The sequence below is a fragment of the Acipenser ruthenus genome, chromosome 4 (genome assembly GCF_902713425.1).
Source record: "Acipenser ruthenus chromosome 4, fAciRut3.2 maternal haplotype, whole genome shotgun sequence".
Classification (NCBI taxonomy): domain Eukaryota; kingdom Metazoa; phylum Chordata; class Actinopteri; order Acipenseriformes; family Acipenseridae; genus Acipenser; species Acipenser ruthenus.
The window spans coordinates 64,361,994-64,382,334 of record NC_081192.1 but is presented as its reverse complement, the minus strand read 5'-3'; positions in this window follow the sequence as shown (position 1 = coordinate 64,382,334).

The following is a 20,341-nucleotide window of genomic DNA, read 5'->3' as shown; positions in this document are numbered from 1 at the left end:
ACTAATAGTAAAATTGCTTTAATTTATGGGGTGAAACAACTGTATGGGCTTTTAAATTGTATGTCGTTACTTTTTCATTTAAAAGGAGAATGCAAACGAGAGCGCAACATTTTTATAAGCGACTAATCTTGAAACAAAAAAGATTCTTGCTGTCTCCCAAAATAAAGTGATGATTGTTGAAAATGTTTAGGCATATTTGCTGCCCGGTGGCACATATTCCATCTGAAAATTAACATGCTACCACAGAAACTGGACACAATTGTTGAGGCTGCATGTCTCCTCCACAACTGTCTCCAGAAGCCCGGTGAGACGAGTCAAGCACGGCTGGATGAGGCAGAGGAGAACTGGCATGGAAATCTGCAATCGGTATCACACCTGGGAGGAAACCGGGCAGCACGGGAAGCTTTTACAGTGCGGAATCCAAACAGAACAAGGTTGGGTGCCCTGGCAAGATGCCACTTATTAGAAGTGTTACTGTCCCACCAACAAAGCAAGGCTATTATAATAAATACACCTAAATGAAAATGTACATAAAGCGTAAGATGACTTCTTAAAATAAATGTTATCTACAGGGGAACAATACATACAGCATCAGTAGTATATGTCCAATAGGTTACTGTGCATATGTAGTGTGCATCAAAAGATTTTCAGCTCAGCAGTTCAGAGGCATGGCAATATAGGCTGCTTACATTGTATTTCTATTTCATCTGCTACAAAAATACTATTTTGAATAAAAATAACAATACATCTAGAATATCCGCTTGTTTCATTAAATTGTATTGGTTTTAGTAATGTTATGATTTATTTTGTACTGGAGATGTTTACATGTACGATTCAGTTTGCTTCACTGGAATCTATACAAAAAAATAATAATTGCATTTCATTGCTATGGATTCATTCAATGCACTCACAAGATTGTAAGGAATTTTGTAATAGTTTTTATATTGGAACTAATTATTCTTTTATAATATGTTATTTTCTGTAACAAATTGAACTGAGTAGCTGAGTGGTATTGAGCTCATGAATGTAAGAGAGGGTGCCTCTGCTAGCATGGAGAAGAATGGGTGAATATCACTGATAAGAGACTCAGAATGAATGTGAGGGGCCCTGTGTTTTTGGAGAAATGTCTTTGTTAGGTTTGAAAATCAGCCACGAGTACACAGAGTATAGGAAAGAGGGGTCACAAATGATGTCATTACAAGGGTGTGTTTTGGAATCTAAAAAATTAATGTGAACGCATTGTGTGGGGCTCAGTTCTCAATCGCTGCAGCCCAGAGTGACACAACTCTGTACATTTATAATTATTCTCTTCTGAGCTATACCAATGAAATTTTCTGCCAGGTATTGCCCTTTTTAGTATTGTCTTTATATAATTTGCACTTACTGTAAACTATACTGTATTTAAATATTGTTTTGCGTTGTAACCTTGCATTGTCTTGTAACACTTGTAAGTCGCTTTGGCCAAATAAATAAATAATAATATGCACAACATGAACAATCGTAGTGCACAGGATACTGCTGCACATCATGAATCAATGTGTCATTGTCCATGTTCCACACGTTTTGACTTGCTTCAGAATGGTCCATTTCACTCTAGTCGCCGCTATGTGTGGGGAAAAATAGAACAGAATTCTCTTCCTGTGGAGAACCACCTTAAGGGTTGTTGGCAGGTGCTGCTCACCAAGAGGTCTTGTGGGGGAAAAAACTGCTTTCTCTACCCTTGATGGGTTGTTTCAGTACACCATGCTCCAATTTAGTTTGCATGGAGCACCTTCCAGAGAATGATGGATACAATTTTAAGACCCCATCAGGAATACGCGTCAGCCTATTTATACAATGTGGTTGTGCATAGTGCAGATTGGGGAACACATCTGGTGAAAGTGCAGGCAGTATTGAACGCAGTACGAGAGTCAGGTTTAACTGCAAAATGTGCCATTGGTTTGGCAGAGGCTAAATATTTGGGGTACAATATTAGTAAAGCGTGATTCAGAAATGGCCACGACCCATAAATAAGAAGCAGGTGAGGGCTTTCTTAGGGATTACAGGATATTACAGGCCCTTTATTCCTAGCTTTGACCCAATTGCGGCTTTCCTAACAGACAACAAAAGCGAGAGGTCCCATTATGATGAAATGGTGTACCAAGGCTGAGACAGCTTTTAAAGCCTTAAAAGAAGCATTGTGTGAACACCGTGCTGGTCGGCCCAGACTTTAATGGCATAAACTGATGCATCTGAAGTGGGGTTAGAAGCTGTTTTGTCACAAGAAATAGACGGCAAAGAACATCTTGTGCTCTTCCTTAACATTATGCTTTCTCCACAGGAGAAAAATAATGCAGTGGTTGAGAAAGAATGTCTTGCCATTAAGTGGACACTGGAGGCCCTGAGATATTATTTTCTATGAAGGAAGTTCAAATTGGTGACAGATCATGCTCCCCACACACGAATGCATAAAAATAGGGAGAAAAAACTATAAACTATAAAGGACTATCATTTTATGAGTCAAATGTAAATCATTTTAAAACGTTTAATAAATGGTGTCACTTAATACAAAGTACTGAAAAGAAGTGGTCTTTAACCCCTCGTACTATGCTTATTTTTTTCCTATTTGGTCATAGATCTCAGTTGTTAATAAATAATTGCTTTGTACAGCCTTTAGTAGAAAGCTATGCAATGTCACATGATAAAACATTTAAGTAAAAACTCATTTTTAGTTGATGTTATTTTTATATATTATTTTCCAAGTGGCTGAATTCTGATCTCCACATTGTAATTCTAAAGTGAACTGCTTTGTCCAGCAACTCAGACAAGCCTCACACGCATTCGATCTCAATTTACATTTCAGTGAAAAAAATAAAAAGGCGTTATGACGTTAGGGCCACTCTGGAGTGAAAAATAAATAAATACACTCAAAATCTTAATTCTGTAGTCGAGACTGGGCGCTATACTGAGCATATACGGTAGTGAGTTTTACCCATTACATTTGGTGTGATGCATATTTTTAAAAGTTAAAAACTGTAATAAATAATCTATTTAATTCAGTTCTCATTTATTCTCCATTATGTTGGGCGAAGCAAAATGTTTGCATATTTTAGTCTGCACTGAAATGCTGTAACCCAGCTGAACAGAAAATATATTAGTACTTCTAGGTAATACATATTCCTGCCATAAATGGCTTGGATAATCCCTCTCTGTGTTTCAATATAATTATTTTATTGTAACATGGTAAAACACAATCCCCTCCCTACTTGGCCATTTGAAAAGGTGGTTACCCTAGTTAGAGCTTGTGACAGGGTAGCGTCACTGCCCAAGCTGTTACCGGCAGGAATAAGAGACTCAGAGTCAAGAAGCGGCCCCAATGATGGCAGCTGCGCTGGGCACTCCGGCAGTGGCGGCGCTTGCAGCGGCACGATGCACTCTGACAGTGGCGACGCTGGAAACTCCGACAGTGGCAACATTGGCAGTGCCGCGGGACACTCCGGCAGTGGCGCTGGATGTGTGGCTGGCTTTCTCCGTGCTCCCCGTAACTGGAGCTGGTGGAGACCCTTCTGGCTCTGGAGACGACAGTGGCTCCTCCCCATTTGGAACTGGAGATGGCAGAGGCTTCTCCCCTTCCGGCTCTGGAAATGGCAGCGGCTCCTCCCCCTTTGGCAATGGAGACAGCAACGGCTCCTCCACTTCCAGCTCTGGAGATGACAGCAGCTCCTCCCCTTTGGCAGTGGAGACTGCAGTGGCTTTTGGGTGACCAGACGTAACCAATTGGTTGCCTCACCAACCTCTCCCTTTCCGTACTCCTCCATAAAGCCGGGGTCATCATATGGGCACCACAGTACCCAGTCTCTAGGGGGCACTATTCCACTTCTTACACCACATGTGACAGGGTAGCGTCACGACCCAAGCTGTTACCGGTAGGAATAAGACTCAAAGAGTCAAGAAGCTGCAGTTTAAGCACATATTTATTACAAAAACAGGAATAAACAAAACAGGCACAAGAGCCAAAATAAACAGTTTAAACAAAAGAATATACTTGTAGGCTGGGCATTCACATTCACTACAAATATATAAAAAAAAAACACAGTTAACCCTTTGCGGTCCTATGTCAGACCAGGTCCGACATTACAATTTTCCTTTTCCGATCCGACATCATCAAAAAGACAGGTCTCTAGTCGTTTTTTTCTCCGGAAAAAGCCGAGAAAACCATTAAATTGGTCAAGTGAGACCGATAGGAGCCGAGGGAAAAAAAAAAAGCAATACACATAGCCCCGGCACCACAGAAATAACACGGACATAAACAAACAAGATAGCTGCTTCAGTTCTGAAAGAATATCATGGACATTTGCAGAGCTTTTTGAGATGTTATAGTAATAAAATAATGACTTGGATCGCATTATTGAGGAGTTTGGTGATAAAACGAGTGATCAGGAGGTGATTTATCGGTATGCACGACTATGAAGAGGTATGTGAAAAATACAGGGAACAAAGGGTTAAACACACAGGTCAAAAACACTCATCTAACTCCCTAACCCTAACCCTAACCCTAACCCTAACCCTAACCCTAACCCTAACCCCAAACAAAAGATTTCTGCTCACCTTTATAGAGGTGGCCACTCCCCAATTAGCACTCAATTACCTAATTGGGGAATGGCCACATTTGTGATTGTAGGCAGGGACAGAATTAACCCCATCCCTGCCAACCTTACATTCCCACACACACTGTTTACATAAGCAAGGCTTTTGCCCTGCCACAGAGCTCATTTCTAATAATGTTTGAGTTCATGGTACTAAAAAAGGTAAAGGGATAAACTAGAGATGAAAGGCACTATACCTCTAAACGGATGGGGTCTACTTAACAGAAAACTACACATAATAAATGGTTAGATTTCAAAGAATGTGTATATGTAACAGGTAGAGCTGTATGATGCTGCCATTACAGATTGTGTCCTGTCAGTGAAATGAGGTTAAATGTCTATAACCATGAATGTAGACAAGCCTGGCTCTTTTGCATTGTGGTAAAGATGCTCCCATTACATATATATATATATTGAAGCAGTCCAGGTGAAATGAAATCAGGAGGCAGTGTTATGCAAAGAAGCAGTCGCACAAAGCACGCCAAATGATTGACTGTGCAGTATAAAACCCCTAAAACATTTAGCTGTTAGTAAGCTGGGTTGAAGGCATAAAAAACATATTTGAGTTTGAGAAAGACCTCATGAGACTGTATCCCCTCGCCTCTTAATTCTCAACTCTCATAATGAGCTGGAGTGGGTCTTTTTATATTCTATGGCTGGAGGCTTAATTACCCATTAAACAATTACCTTATTAAGGCTCCAACCATATTCCCACAAGTTTTATCAGGATTGGGATTTAACCCCATCCACGCCTACTACATTTTACAGGACCGGCTTTTCGCTGGTATCAAATAATAAACAATAATGTTGGTCAGCTTTCATCCGTCCGCACACAAACACAACTATAATAATACAATATAAATAATACAAATAAAAATAGATACATATAATAAATTAATATCCACAAGGGGTGGGTACCCCGTCAACAGTGCTCCCTCTCCTCCTTCTACTGGAGGGCGGGGTAGCTGACCACAAAGTTGCCCAGTTCCCCAGTCGCCCCTCCTCCTCTCTGGGCAAGAGGGGGCAGCTGAGAATGGAATGGCTCCTCTCCTCACAGACCTGGCACCAACTCGAGGCCTCCACCAGGCGGAAGTAGTCGTCCCAGCGGCCCCTCTTGGGCGCTGGATGCTTGTGCTCCTGCGGAGGTTGCTGCTGCTGCCTTCTTCTGCTGTGCATTCCCATTTCTTTCTTTTTTTTTCTAAAAAAAACACTTTTCAAAAAATGCAGTCTGACTCTGGTCTGACTCTCTGAAGGCATTGTTTATCCCAAACAGGACACCATATGTGGCAGTGATGTTGTCAGACGAGGGAAATTAAACCAAAACACAAACATACGGGGCAAAACTGAGGCTCTACGGCACTTAGTGTTTTATTAATTAAACAAAAATAAACAGTTTAAACAAAACGGGCACATTGGCCAAAACAAAATAAACACTAACAAATAATCTTTTTTATAAAACGAGTACCTTGGTTCACTTTCTGGTAGCATTCGCTCTCACTCTTAACTCCTTTTAATTCTCAACTGTCATAATGAGCTTCAGTGGGTCTTTATATTCTGTTTTACCTTATTATGGCTCCAGCCACATTCCCACAAGCTTTATCGAGATTGGGATTTAACCCCATCCACGCCGACTACATTTTACAGGACCGGCCTTTCGATGGTCTCAAATAACTAACAATAACGTCGGACGGCTTTCATCCGTCCGCACACAAACACAACTATAATAATACAAATAATACAAATGAAAATACATACATATAATAGATTAATATCCACAAGGGGTGGGCACCCCGTCACAGTAGTATAAAATAACATGTATCTTTCCATCAGTTATTAGTCTGGGATTTATTACATTGTTAACTGCCATTCTCCCTAGTGTAATATTATTAATTATTTCTCTTTTTGTTTGCAGTTGTCTGATATTTCTAGTTACATTTCCTTGTCACTCTCAGTCATTTTTCATTTTCTCTGTGCTCTCAAATCTTCCTGATTTATATATGCTACATCATACTTGGATTCTTAAGATCAATTTGTAAACCACTAGGGTCTTTTGTAAATCCTCATGGAACATCTGCCAGATGGTTGCCTCTCTAGTTGTACTTTGAATTGTCATCCTTGAAAGCTACATTCAAGACTGTATTTCTCAATCTCAGCTGCTGCATATCTAAGAAACAACCCATGGGAATTGAGGATAGACATGCCAGTTCAGAAGCAGCAGGATAACTAAGGTAAGTGAAGTGAACATAAGTGAAAAGACTAGCAAAGTCTGTAACACAGACCCGGCAGTCAGACATGCCAGCCATCCAAGAGCAACAGCTTTGAACCTTAACCACTCCCCACCTGTCCAGGTTAACCCTTTCATAAGGTGTTAGTAATCCCCACGAAAGGTAACAGCAAGCCCCATTATAAACTATAGTTTTGTCTGTAATATTAAATATTGTTGTACCTCTATAAACAAATGTTTTGTCTGTGCACAGTGGTTTTGAATTCCTTAACATTTGTTTAACAAGATCAGTTGTACAAAACACTATAATCATTGATTGCACCGCCCCCCTTTGCAACAGACTCGATCAGACCTGGCTAGATTCAGATGTCTTGTGAGGCCAAAGTTTTGCGGCTTGGTTCTGGTATGACTCAAATTAAAGGACAGTGGAAAGCTTCACCAGTTGAGGGACCTGCTTGTGATGTGGAAATGGTGTACAGAAGGCTTTTTTTGGCCTTATCTACCCCAGGGAAGGAAAAGCAGACACCAGCAGTCAAAGCAAACAACAGAGAATGGAGATCACTTTGGATATGAATAATTTAACCTTAAAACATTTATATAGGGTAGTATACATATTTTTACGTGGAGTATTGTCATAACAAATATCTGTAAAAGGTTGCTTTGTGCTTATGGTTGGTTTCACAGACCCTGATTAACACTAATTTTGAACTACCTTACCTAAGGCTGCATTAGCTAGTCCAAGATTAGTGCTAATCATGGTCTGTGAAACCAGCCACTGGAACTTCTCGATCCCCTCTGCTCTCTCCTCCCTCTCTGTCAGCACTTTAGAGTTTCACGCCGTTGAATTACACTCTCCCTGTCACCTGATTCTTATTGTTCTCTATCGCCCCCTGGTCCCCCTGCTCACTTCCATGACGAGCTTGACTTTTTCCTCTCTTCTATCACCACCTATATTCCTATAATTTTGTTAGGCGATTTTAACATTCATCTCTCCAGCTCAATTCATTCTGCTGGCTTCCTCCCTCTTCTTGATTCTTTCACTCTCCAACTCACCTCCTACTCACAAAGCTGGCTGCCAGCTGGATCAGATACTTGTCTCCTCCTTCCCCTACTATCACCCCCTCTCCTTCTCAGACCACTTCTTCATCCCCTTTTCACTTCTTCTACCCCCTTTTCTCCTTTCGCCACCATCTCTGCTCCCTTTCACCAACCACCTTTACTTCCTCTGCTCTCTCTTTTCCCCCTATTGATGCTTTCTCTCTGCTTTTCAGGAGACTGCCACCATGATTCTTTCTTCTCTCACACTGCAACTTCTGTCCTATCATCTCCTGCTCTGCTCACTCCACCCATCCCCAGCCCTGACTATCCTCCACACACTGATCATCCCATAACGAGCTGCGCACTGCTGAGCGGAGATGGAAGCGATCCAAGCGCCTCTGATTTAGACCACTACTGCTCCCTCCTCTCCTTCTCAACCGCCCTCACCCCTGCGAAACACTCTTACTATCACTATCATCCTGTCCTCCACCAACAACCCGCAGACTTTTCTCCACCTTTTCCTCCCTCCTCAAACCCCCACCCCCTCCCCAATCCTTTACAGCTGATGGCTTTGCCTCCTTCTTCTACTCCAAAATAGAGGACATTCAGAAGCGATTCTCCAGACCTGTACTCTCCAGATTGGACTACTGTAACTCTCTCCTCCTGGTCTCCCGGCTTCGGCTCTCCACCCCCTTCAGCTCATTCAAAATTCTTCTGCTCGTCTTGTTTTCCCCCAAACTCACTACTCTCATGCTACCCCTCTGCTTGGCGCGCCGCACTGGCTACCTATCTCTGCTCACATTAAATTCAAGACCCTTGTTCTTGCCTACTCTCGCCCACTCCATTCATTATTTAAAGCGAATTAAACCTTAAAACCCATTTGCACAAACATACAGTAATGGTCAGATTTTGCTTATTGCTGGTGTTTCTTCATACCTATGTGAGTGATACAGTCATGGCCAGCAGTATTCACAGAAGATGTGAGATTGAGACACTCCACTTCTTTTAATGAATGACCATTCTGTGGTAAATTCCGCTCAATCTTTTAGATTTGGATTTTGCCACGGAAAAAGTGCACTCAAAATCACGGAACAGTCACAGTAATTTGTTCAGAATCACGGAGGAGGGGGGGAAATGGTGTGTGAAGTCACAGGAAAAATTCTACAATTTTTGTTTTTAAAATACAATATACAGTACCTACATAAACATAAGATTACTCTGTCTATAGAAGTAGAAAAAAGGAATATGAATGTAAATATTTATTTATTTATTTATTTATTTATTTATTTATTGTGGTTTTCACAACATCAGGTTCAAGTTTTAATCCTGTAAATAGGTAAACTTCACAGCATATACAACTATAAACAAACATGTTTGTTTTACATAACATTTGGTGTGGTTTCTACAGGACAGCAAACAAAAACTGTAGGTTTTACATATCTTTAAAAAAATAACGTTTGAAGTTCAAAAAGGCTCTTTGTGTGTGCATCTGTTGCTTCTGCTGTGGTACAGGTTGCAGTTATTTTACGTTTTGGTTTGTTTGTTTGTTTGTTTGTTTACATATTATTCTGATACAACATGTTGTACATTTGATGCCTTTCTGGAGTGCCGGTCATCCCGAAGTTCATTTTTGTATGTAGAAAATGATTACAGCAAGCGTTGGGAATCTCGTTTCCATGTTTTTCCAGAACTGGTAAACGTCGCATTTAACCCTTTGCTGCCAACGCGCTGTAATTTCGTAACTTTTGTTACGTTGACAAAACACGTCATATCTCAGCCGTCCAACCAGCAATTTTGTTTTTTTAAAGTGTGGGTCATAGCCATGACTACGGGGCTTGTCATGATACCATTGGTTTAGGGCTAGGGTGGCTGGACATATAATATTTTGATTACAAGGACAAGTCTCTGCCGGCGCCATTACGACTGAGTTCTGTAGATTCTGTTCACAGCAGATTTGAAGTTCTGTATCTCCGGTTTTACAATTCCAAGAGTACTAATCAACATATCATCTAAACGGTAAGTACTTGGGCTAATTAGACATATCGTTGTTGGGTTATTTTTCAACTTTATATTTGTTTTTTTTGTGCTGAGTACATCTGTAGTGATTTGTTTTTCGCTGTGTGTGTGTGCGCGCTTGCTTGCTGGGTAGGGCTAACATTTATGACTGTAGACAAGAGTAACTACTGTACCAACATCACGTTTAAAAACAAAAACAAAACGCCTTTCTTATAGTTAGTTTCACATATACGTTTTTATTTTAGACTTTTTTTCTATCCTTTTAACTTTTTGAGAGAAGGCAAAACTAAATGAGTCAATTGCAATGAACTCAAAGCAACGTACTAACTGGGGATGATCGTGTGGTTAGTACGCAGCTCTGTACTAAACTAGTACGCAAGTTAAATACCAATTGCAACGAACTTGGCGGCTGAAGTTAGTCCCCAGCTGCGTACTACAAAAGGTCTCAATTGCAACAAACCCAAAAATAACTGCTGCTGCCCTCTAGAGGATACTAAGTGCAGGACTAACTTAGTCTAACTCATGCTATGGACTAAGAATTTTAGTATCGTGCTAAGTGGAATAGTGGAAGACGTGAAAGTCCCAGAATGTACTGGCAGTTTATTTTTGCTGAAATAATAATGTGTGCATATAAAATACACACACACACACACACACACACATATATATATATGCCGTCACTATATTTGAAGCATCTGCTGTCGGTACGGATATTGTAATAGTAAAATAAAATTACATTACGACTACAATACTGTTAACTACTAATAATGAAGGAAGGTGTCGGCAGCATTACAGTCATGTATGCAGAGCCTGTAGTATGCGATAGTGATGTATTTTTTTTGGGGGGGGAGGCAGCAAGTCTTTTCATTTCCTTTAATTTAAGGGGTCTTGACACTGGTGGTTCTTAGGGGCGAGCAGGGATATTGAGGAGTAGGGACACAGTGGGTAGAATGTGAGTTAAGAGTTATTTTACGCTGTAGGACCTGAGGGCACATTGAAAAATAAAATAAACAGTGCTCTTCTCAGGGTGTTTTCAGAAGTGATTATCTATGATACTTCTTCGGAATACCACCCCTTCCCTGTTTTGTACTTGCTGTGGTCCAATGAGAACGGTGTCCTTGGTTGAGTATTTTATAGGCAGTCTGTGTGCCGATATGGAGTATTTTACCATGCATATATAAAATAAAAAAATTAATTATTACGTGCACACATATAAATATATGTTAGAGACAAATTAATATTTATGTTAAAATGCCAGCCTATTTGTAACATTGTAAAAATGATTATTGACTCGTAATATCATAAGATACATACATTACTGTTACAAATATTTCAAATGTTCTGATTCAGAGCCATCCCACCTTGCACCGTGTCTGGCTCCCCGTAAAAGGATGAAGCGGTTCTGATAATGAATGAAAGAATGATTCAGAGCCCCCTTCAGTTCCTGTTTGCTAACAACAACAATGCTTGATCCTTAGTACCGTACTAAAGCTGGGGATCAGCTAGTCTCCAACTTTGTTCCGCTTGTTTTTTCGATGCAATTGGTACTAACTTAGTACGCAGCTGGGGATGATCCCGAGATAGTACTGTTCTAGCTAGTACGCAACTTAGTACGCAGCTCCGTACTAACTCTGCAAGTTCGTTGCAATTGACCCACTAGGTCTATCGCATGTGATGCCAAAAGTTAGGTGTTTGTGTATGTCTTAGCCAATTATTTTTGTTACTTTTTCTAGTCGATTCATTATTTATCTGTAGTCGTTATTATTATTTAGCTATGCATTTATTATTTTTTTTAACTTAATATTTTTTAATCGATGTGTAAAAGAATGAGGAATAATTCTTGTTGTTTTTTTACTATTGGTTTAGTTTTTATTTTGACATTGTGTATGTAGCCAATGTAAAGAACAAATACATTTAGCTGTAGTTATTATTATTTAGCCATGTATTTTATTATTAGTTTTACTGTGTGTGTGTGTGTGTGTGTGTGTAAAGAACAGTCATTGTTATTAGTTTACTTTTTTCTGTGTATGAAAAAGGATGAAGAATCTTCTTCTTCTTCTTCTTCTTCTTCTTCTTCTTCTTCTTCTTCTTATTTATAATTTGTATTTATTTTAATTTATGTGGGTGTGTGTAAGCCAGAAAATGGATGGAGACAGTCAGCTCTAGCAACTGGTTCAGTCACTGAAGCGGAGGAGGGTCCTGACTGAGGAGGAGATTGAGGGCATGGATGCCATGGAGGCTGGCCTCCTTGATGAAGAGCTGCTGCAGTAGGATGATGGTGATGAGGAGAATGATCTGAAGGAGCCCCAGCCCAGCACTTCAACTGCAGGGTAGTTTTGAAGATATTTTTTTTTTTCCTCCCTCCCTCCCAATTAAAATTCTTAATATCAAAGTTTTATTTGTAATGTTTGTTTTTTTTTTAAATAAAATTTTTTTACTTTAACTTGTGTGTTGTTTCTTTTTTATACTGAAATATAACTGTACCTCAAACAGGGCAATAATGTTTCCAATCTCACTTTTTGGCAAGTGCTTAACCCTGGTCTGCCTTTGCCATTTCGGAAGTTGATTTTTGTAAAATACTATGCATTGCAAAACCTTATCTAGCTCTGCAACTGTACAAGATATTTCAATTCTGATTTCAGATTTGAAATCCTTGACAAATTGTGAAGATACAGTATACTGTAAGTTTTTTTTTATATGAAACTTGGAAAGAGGTTGAAATTGGCAATTTTTTAAAAATATTATTTATTATTTTTCATATTTCGATATTTTTTGGGGAGGTGTAGCTCATATGAAAAAAAAAGATCACCCCACAACAAAATAAATGACATCACTGGAAAGACCTACTTAATGCCTTTCTGTAGGTGTATTGGGTTTTAATTTCTGATTTAAGGTTCCAAAATTACAAGCTTTTAAACAGAAAGTGTTCATTTATGATCAAATATGGTCATTCCCCGTAGGCAGCATAGGGTTAATTTCACTGAAGATTTCGTAGTCAGCACGGTATTCACACTGTGCTACACAGTTGTCTTCAAGCAGTAGAATGGCCTTAAACATTTCTTTCTCAGCTATGCTGAGATATTTAGCTTGATCTGAGTCAAAGAAAACTCGACAGGCATTGGAAAATGCAGCTGCAGGTTGACAAAATTGGGCAGTAGAGTTGCACCTGCATGTATGTTTCATTTTTTTCAGCGCTGTCAATTGATATAAAGTGTGAATGGCTACATTGCAAAGTAAGGCAACCGAGCTTGTTCAACATCATTAGCTAAACCGTGAAAAAAGTGTATTTTTTAGTTGTGTTGGCAAAGTTCAATGTTCTCTACTAAAATCACAGAATCCGTGACCACCATGACTTAATCCAGCCTTATTGGCAAGCAGCCAAGTAAACATGCACTTGATAATGATAGCAAGGTGACATTTGAGCAGCAGTTTCTGAAGGACCCCTTAACTGGTTACTGAGAGCTTTTAGTATCTCAGTTAAAATGCTACAATAAACTGTCAGTGAAATACAGTATTATTTAAGAACCATTAATTCATTAAAAAAATTAAAAAGGAAAACACACACATGGTATTGAAATAATATTTAGGCAACATGCCTAAATTAATGCTTATCAGGCAACATGGAGGCTGTGTGGTCCAGTGGTTAAAAAAAAGGGCTTGTAACCAGGAGGTCCTCGGTTCAAATCCCACCTCAGATACTGACTCATTGTGTGACCCTGAGCAAATCACTTAACCTCCTTGTGCTCTGTCTTTCTGGTGAGACGTAATTGTAAGTGACTCTACAGCTGATGCATAGTTCACACACCCTAGTTTCTGTAAGTCGCCTTGGATAAAGGTGTCTGCTAAATAAACAAATAATAACGGAGGAAGCTGGTAGTCAACGCGGTGCAAAATCAGGAGGAGAGGATGAGGTGTGTAAAGGCAGTTTCCCAGGCCAAGCAGGGAGAATGGACGAGATGGGAGAGTGTGGAACGACGCAAGATTGGCTGGCGAGATCTATGGACAATGGAACAGAACAGGATCAGTTTCCTCATCAGGTCAACACATGATATTCTCCCATCACCACAGAACCTTAATCTATGGGTAGGAGAGGATCCGTGGTGTCCTTTGTGTTTATCGCCAGCTACATTAAGACACATTTTGACAGGATGTAAGGTGGGTCTTAGCCAAGGACGGTTTACTTGGCGCCATGACCAGGTGCTGCGACATTTGACCTTAGCATTGGAAGACAAGCGCAGCATGACCAAAAGGTTGCCACCAATGCCAGCAATATATGATACACGAAGAACAACATTTCTCTGTCCAGGGGAGCAACTGCCAAGAAAAGATATTAAAACCAAAACTCACCTAGGACAACTGGAAGCTGCTATAGACTGGAAAATGCTGGCAGATGTTGGACAACTGCTTAATTTCCAACCTGAGATTACCACCACTAACCTTTGACCTGATATTGTCTTGTGGTCTGGATCTTGTGTTCACCTGGTAACAGTGCCATGGGAGGATGCTGTGGATAAGGCATATAAAAAGAAACTTCGGTACGCTCAGCTAGCTGCTGAAGCGGAGCAGCGAGGATGGAGAGTCCAGGTTTACCCAGTGGAGGTGGGTTGTCGAGGATTTGTCGCACACTCCACAAATCTGGTTTCTCAGAGACATCGGATTCAAGAGTTGCAACACATAGTGAAGAACTTATCTGAAGAAGCAGAGAGGAGCAGCAACTGGCTGTGGTTGAGACAAAAAGGTTCTTGTTGGGGACCACAAGCACAGTAAAAATAAAAAAAGTTGATGTTAAGGAAGGTAAGTACAATGGGTTTAGCTGAGTGGGAGACAGTGGGGGGGTGTTGCTGGAACATCAGAATCACTGTCAAAACCTCTTAAGGTGTCGTGGGCTAGTCAACAAAACACCAAGGCTGGAAGGTGCCCACATGAAGACCCCAGAGAAGTACCCTACTCAGCTCAGTCCAGACGGTTGTCATGCTGATGCGCTAGGGAGGCCGCACTGTGGTTGATCCCTGGAGCCAGCTTTACACTTGAGCCATCAACACCAGGCAGAAGGATATCTACATCATCAGATGGAAGGAAACGCAGAATGATCACATTAGTTTACAGTAAAAGAAGCTATGTCTTAGTTGGTGCTTATCTTGGAGAGAGCTGAGTCCAATATCAGCATGAAGTTTTAACACCTACACTGGTGCTTTCCCACTTTTCAGTGACCTTATGGAGTGGATTATTTCATCAAGCTCCAGAGATCGGTCCAAATTTGGTTAATCGTTAGATCGATTGTGGGGGTGTCAAGATGACTGAAGAACTCCACTAAGCTTGAGTTGTCAGCTGGGGATTCAGAAGTAAAGAGTTTACTACTTGCTTTATCCCCATATTCGTAAAGGGTGTCTGACGATCTAAACGTTTCTTGTATAGCTCTGGAGTAGGAGCTGTAGAATATAGGTGGTCAAGGTTCAAGTTAGAGTCTGTTAACTCTTGCTGCTTAACTCTACGTTGTTTATTGGCATGAGCTGAAAATGAGATAATCTGGACTCACAGAAAGGCCTTTTAGGTCTCCCATAACGTAGAGACTGAAACATCATCAGTCTTATTAGTGTCAAGAAAGGAAGCTATTAATTCAGATTTGTAATCAATACATTTCTTATTGGAAAGCAGAAGAGAATCAAGCCTCCACAGGGGGGCGGCCAGAAAGGTTAGAAGAAAAGGATAGGTGAAGTGCCAAGGGGGCATGGTCTGAAATAACAATGGCTAGGTATTCTACTGATTTAACTAATGAGAGGAGCTGTTTATCTAAAAATAAATAATCTATTCAAGAAAAGGAATGATGGACAGAAAAAAGATAATTCTTTGGCTATTGGAAACATAAATCTCCAGGGGTCATGTGACAGAAATACAATGAGTTCTGGTGATAAATCTTCCTCCCGACCTGTGAGGGTGCTAAAGAACGGGAGGAGAAGTATCTGGAAGGGCTGGCCTGACAGTTCGTTTCCGGGACCGGGAAGTGGGTCAGCCTGGAAGGAAGCGAGACTCTGTTGTAAGACCGTATTGATTTGACAGGTAAACGAGGGGCAGCTGCAAGTAATAAGGCAGCTGCAACCGTTTACCTAGATATCATGCGGGATTACATATAGGGGCCAGGGTAACGCTGTTCTTTTCCTTCGTTTGGGTTAAGCCAAGGACCGAGAAGGACGGTATAGAGTGAAGTACTGTATTACTCTGTAAAGAGTTGAGTGTGTGTGTGTTTTTGTTTGTTTATTGCTGTAAAATAACTGTCTGTGTTTTTGAAACCACCAGACAGCTAAAGCACATCCGGAGCTGTCGCCTTGGGCCAGCACAAGCCGGATCACCACCTCACAACTGTCACAGAATAAAAAGTGTATTCACTCACCACCAGCACGACTGCACGCACCCGAGACGGGTGAACGTGTTTTTGTTTACTTTGTTCAGGACTGTAACCTGTGTTTTTCATCCCCGCGCTCTACACATCGTTGTGTATTGCCGGGGCTTATTATTTACGGTCGCTAGACCAGGATTTAAAATAAATAAAAACATTTGTCACTGGATTACCGTTGTCTGCCTATCACTCCTGCACCGCATCACCGCTACACCTGTTCCCCTTACTAACCACTTTGCCACAGGTCTACACACCCATTTTGATCCATAAATGCAGACAGGGTTTTTGCCATTTTGGAAGGAGATGGTCACTTCAGACAGGATCTATCTAATTCCAGGTCCATAACACAGTTTAGGTCACCTCCCAAGATCAGATGGTGGGAGTTTAACCCTTTGTGGTCCTATGTCGGACCTGGTCCGACATTACAATTTTCCCTTTCCGGTCCAATGTTGGACCCTGTCCGACATCATCAAAAAGACGTAAATAACAGGTCAAATAACAAATAACAAGATAGCTGCTTCTGCATCCAGCGCTCAAAGAATATCACAGACATTTGCAGAGCTTTTTGAGATGCTATAGTAGTAAAATAATGACTTGGATAGCATTATTGAGGAGTTTGGTGATAAAACGAGTGATCAGGAGATGATTTATCGGTATGCACGACTATGAAGAGGTATGTGAAAAATACAGCGAACAAGGGGTGGGGCGGGGCTGGAGACGCTGTACTGAGTGTACTGTTGATATGCAGTGCCTTTTAAACCTATTTTACTGTGAAATAAAACTTTTAAACAGCGCGTCTAAAATAAACTGCGTGTGTGAAAATAAATTGGACCTGACGCGCCTGAGACGGCTGAATAAATGGACCGCTATGGGTTAAACTAGGGAGAGAGGAGAGCAATGTATTAACAAAGTCCATATCATCCCAGTTAGGTGCATAAACATTGACAAGTTAGGTGCATAAACACCTCCCTTTTTCAAGTACAGGTACTTGAAAAAGGGAACATGTAACAATAACACAGCGACCCTTTGGGTCTGATACAACCTAAGCCTGTAGACAGAAAGAAACATTAGTAACGGGAAACAATCATCTTCCATATTCAAAGTAGTCCCATCCAGTTATTAAACACCAAGTACTGCTTCAGGCTCTCGCCCCCTCTACATACTTTCGTAATGAGTTTTGAGAAATTGGATCACGCCGCATGGAACAAGTGCATTACTGACATACTCAGTACCCTACAGCAATCTATACCTCCCAATTTCACCCACCCGTCCTGTTCTTTAGCTACAAGGCGCAGTGTTGGGTCTGTGAGTACTTTTCTGCCTCGTACCATCCCAAGATCTTTAACTCTGTATGCTTGCATAATCACATATTTTATTTGAAACAACGGTACTCTCAGAATAAACCCTATGTTCCAGCCATGGATCCCCATCTTCTGGACCGGAACCACACTACTGCCTTTGATTATGTTATCTAAGGTGAGTGGTGGTAAACAATCCGTAATTCTTTTTTCTGCACAGTATACCTCCTCCTGTAACTCTTCTAACAGTCTAAGCTGATATATGGTACCATTAAATACTGTTATATGTGTGTTATTTACTATGTAATCTCGAGTAACATGAAATGCTTCCTCCAGGTGGGCAGTAGCTGCTTTTACGTCAATTCTCTGACAGCTCAGGCCATCCTTCCAGCATGGTAGCTGTTTCTCACAATCTGGACTGATGGTTTCCATCCAAGTTCCTATTGTCATTATACCTGGTACCCTCCCCTCATACACATCCCTGAACATCTTTTGTAGTGTATCCAACATGCCCTGTGCCTGTTGGCCACACTTTTTCGATCCTTCTTTATTTTCAAAAAATGCTTTATTTACGCTCATAGCTTGTTGGACTTCATTTACGATTACCAATTGTTCTCTTACTTGTTTTTGTGATATCTCAGCCAGGTTATTTACCTCTGTGCCTAAGGCATTTTTCAACCAGGCCTTGTACCGTCTTACTAACTCTACATCTATTGTGTTTTTTACAGAGTTACCTGCACCGAATCACCCCGCAATCTCATCCAGAAAGCATTGCTTACTAGTCGGTTGCTGGTTTTTAATACCCATATAGCTATCTAAAGGTGTCTGTATGGTGTATGCAAACAGTGTTAGTTTTATTACAATGCTTGTTATACATTACAACTATGGCAGTCAAATTTGTTTCTACTGTAATTTCAAAAATAGTGCTATTATTTAACAAGGTGTATGGCACTTTCTTTACAACAATTATGTGCTGCAGACCAGGGTCTGGTTCAGGGCAGTCCTCTACCAGCCTTTTCCCCACATTGCATATTGTTGTCTGCCTGGTTTAGAGTAACAAGCACTATTGTTCTTATAACCCGTCATATTCATGCATGATAATTTCACAAATTGTCCACATCCCACAGTTGTGCTCTTGTTCACCATTACTTCATGTGGTCTCCATGCCATTCCTACTCGTACGTTTCCCAGCAGGGTTATCACCAGCAGGATGGTAGTGAACATTGTCCAGATCCTTTTCAGTTGCACCATTGTCAGTGCCAATGCTGAGTTGGTTGGTCCCTCTGATTTCCCTTTCTCCAGTTTCTCCTTACTCCTGTCTCCGAGGCACCCCATGGTTAGGTGTCTAAATCACAAGAAAAAGACCAAGTGTTATATACAGGCTTATACAGTTTTTGTGTTAGTATTTAATTTTGCTTTTCATACATTTTGCATTGATCCCCACAAAACCAAAAGTATTAAATCGATCTCCCTCGTTTTGTATCGCCAATTTCAAAATACAGCATCCAAGAGTTTATCCTGGAGTGCCAATTAAACCTGTTGGAGGAGTTGATCATGAGTTACCACATTGGGTTCCCTCAACAACAATCAATGTTGACTGATGTTTTGCACATGGCTCAGGAAGGGGCTGTTGTGTTTCTATGGCAGCAATAACGTTAAGTATTTCAGGATCCAATGCCTGACCCTGCTTAAAATCCAGTGCCACCGGTGTAGCTGTGGTGAGTGCAAAATCAATTTACCAAACCCGCATATGTACTCCGTGTGTTACTATCCAATGTACTGCCAGAATTTGATTAGTGCATTGGTCAAAGGGCCTTTCGACAGGTGTAACCATGCGCGAAAAATACCCCACTGGGATGCATCGCCCATGCACCTCTTGCATCAGTACTGCAGAATTTTTTTTTTTTTTTTTTGATGCAGCTACCTCAGTGATGAATGGATGTGTTCAATCAGGGCTGCGTAATGCTGGTGCAGTAATCAGTGTCTTTTCAAGGGCCTCAAATGCTGCATGTGTAGCATCCCATACTAGTGTATCCTCTTTCCCAGGGTTCCCTTTCAGTTGTTCATACAAGGGAGCAGCTAACTCACTGTAACCCTCTATGAAATCTTGACAAAACCCTACAATACCCAAGAGTGATCCTTGTGTAGTGACTGTGTGCATGCATGGCAGATTTTGAATCAACTTAATCTTTTCTGGGTCAGGTGTGCATCCTCCAGCTTCCATCTGTACTCCTAAGAAACAAACAGATGACTTCATTACTGCATCTTTCTTTAGGTTTAACTTCAGACCAGCGTGCTCCATGAGATCCAGGACCTCCTCCAGCAACAGGTAGTGCTTCTCCGTAGTTCCTATTGCAACAGTATTCGTCCACATACTAAATGATGTTACCTGGTTGAGAACAATTCTGCAAGATGTTAGCCATTCATTGATCTCTCCCTTCTTGGCAAGATGCCCATATCACAATAACAGTAGAAAAGAAAGTTACAAAGCAGCAGCCCTAATAACTCCCTGTGCATCATTCATTTGCCCTTTCAAATAAACATTCTCCATTTCATTAATTCTCTTCAACATATGGGTTGAGCCTGTGTTTAACAGCCTGCACTAACTAATCTAATCAGTTTTCAAAGATGGTAGTATACACTGCTTAAAGAGTCCGCATCTGCTGGTGAACTGAAGAAAAATTGTTCTCCTTCATAAGAAACACACAGATGAGCCGGGTGAAGTAAGATGAATTTGACTCCATTC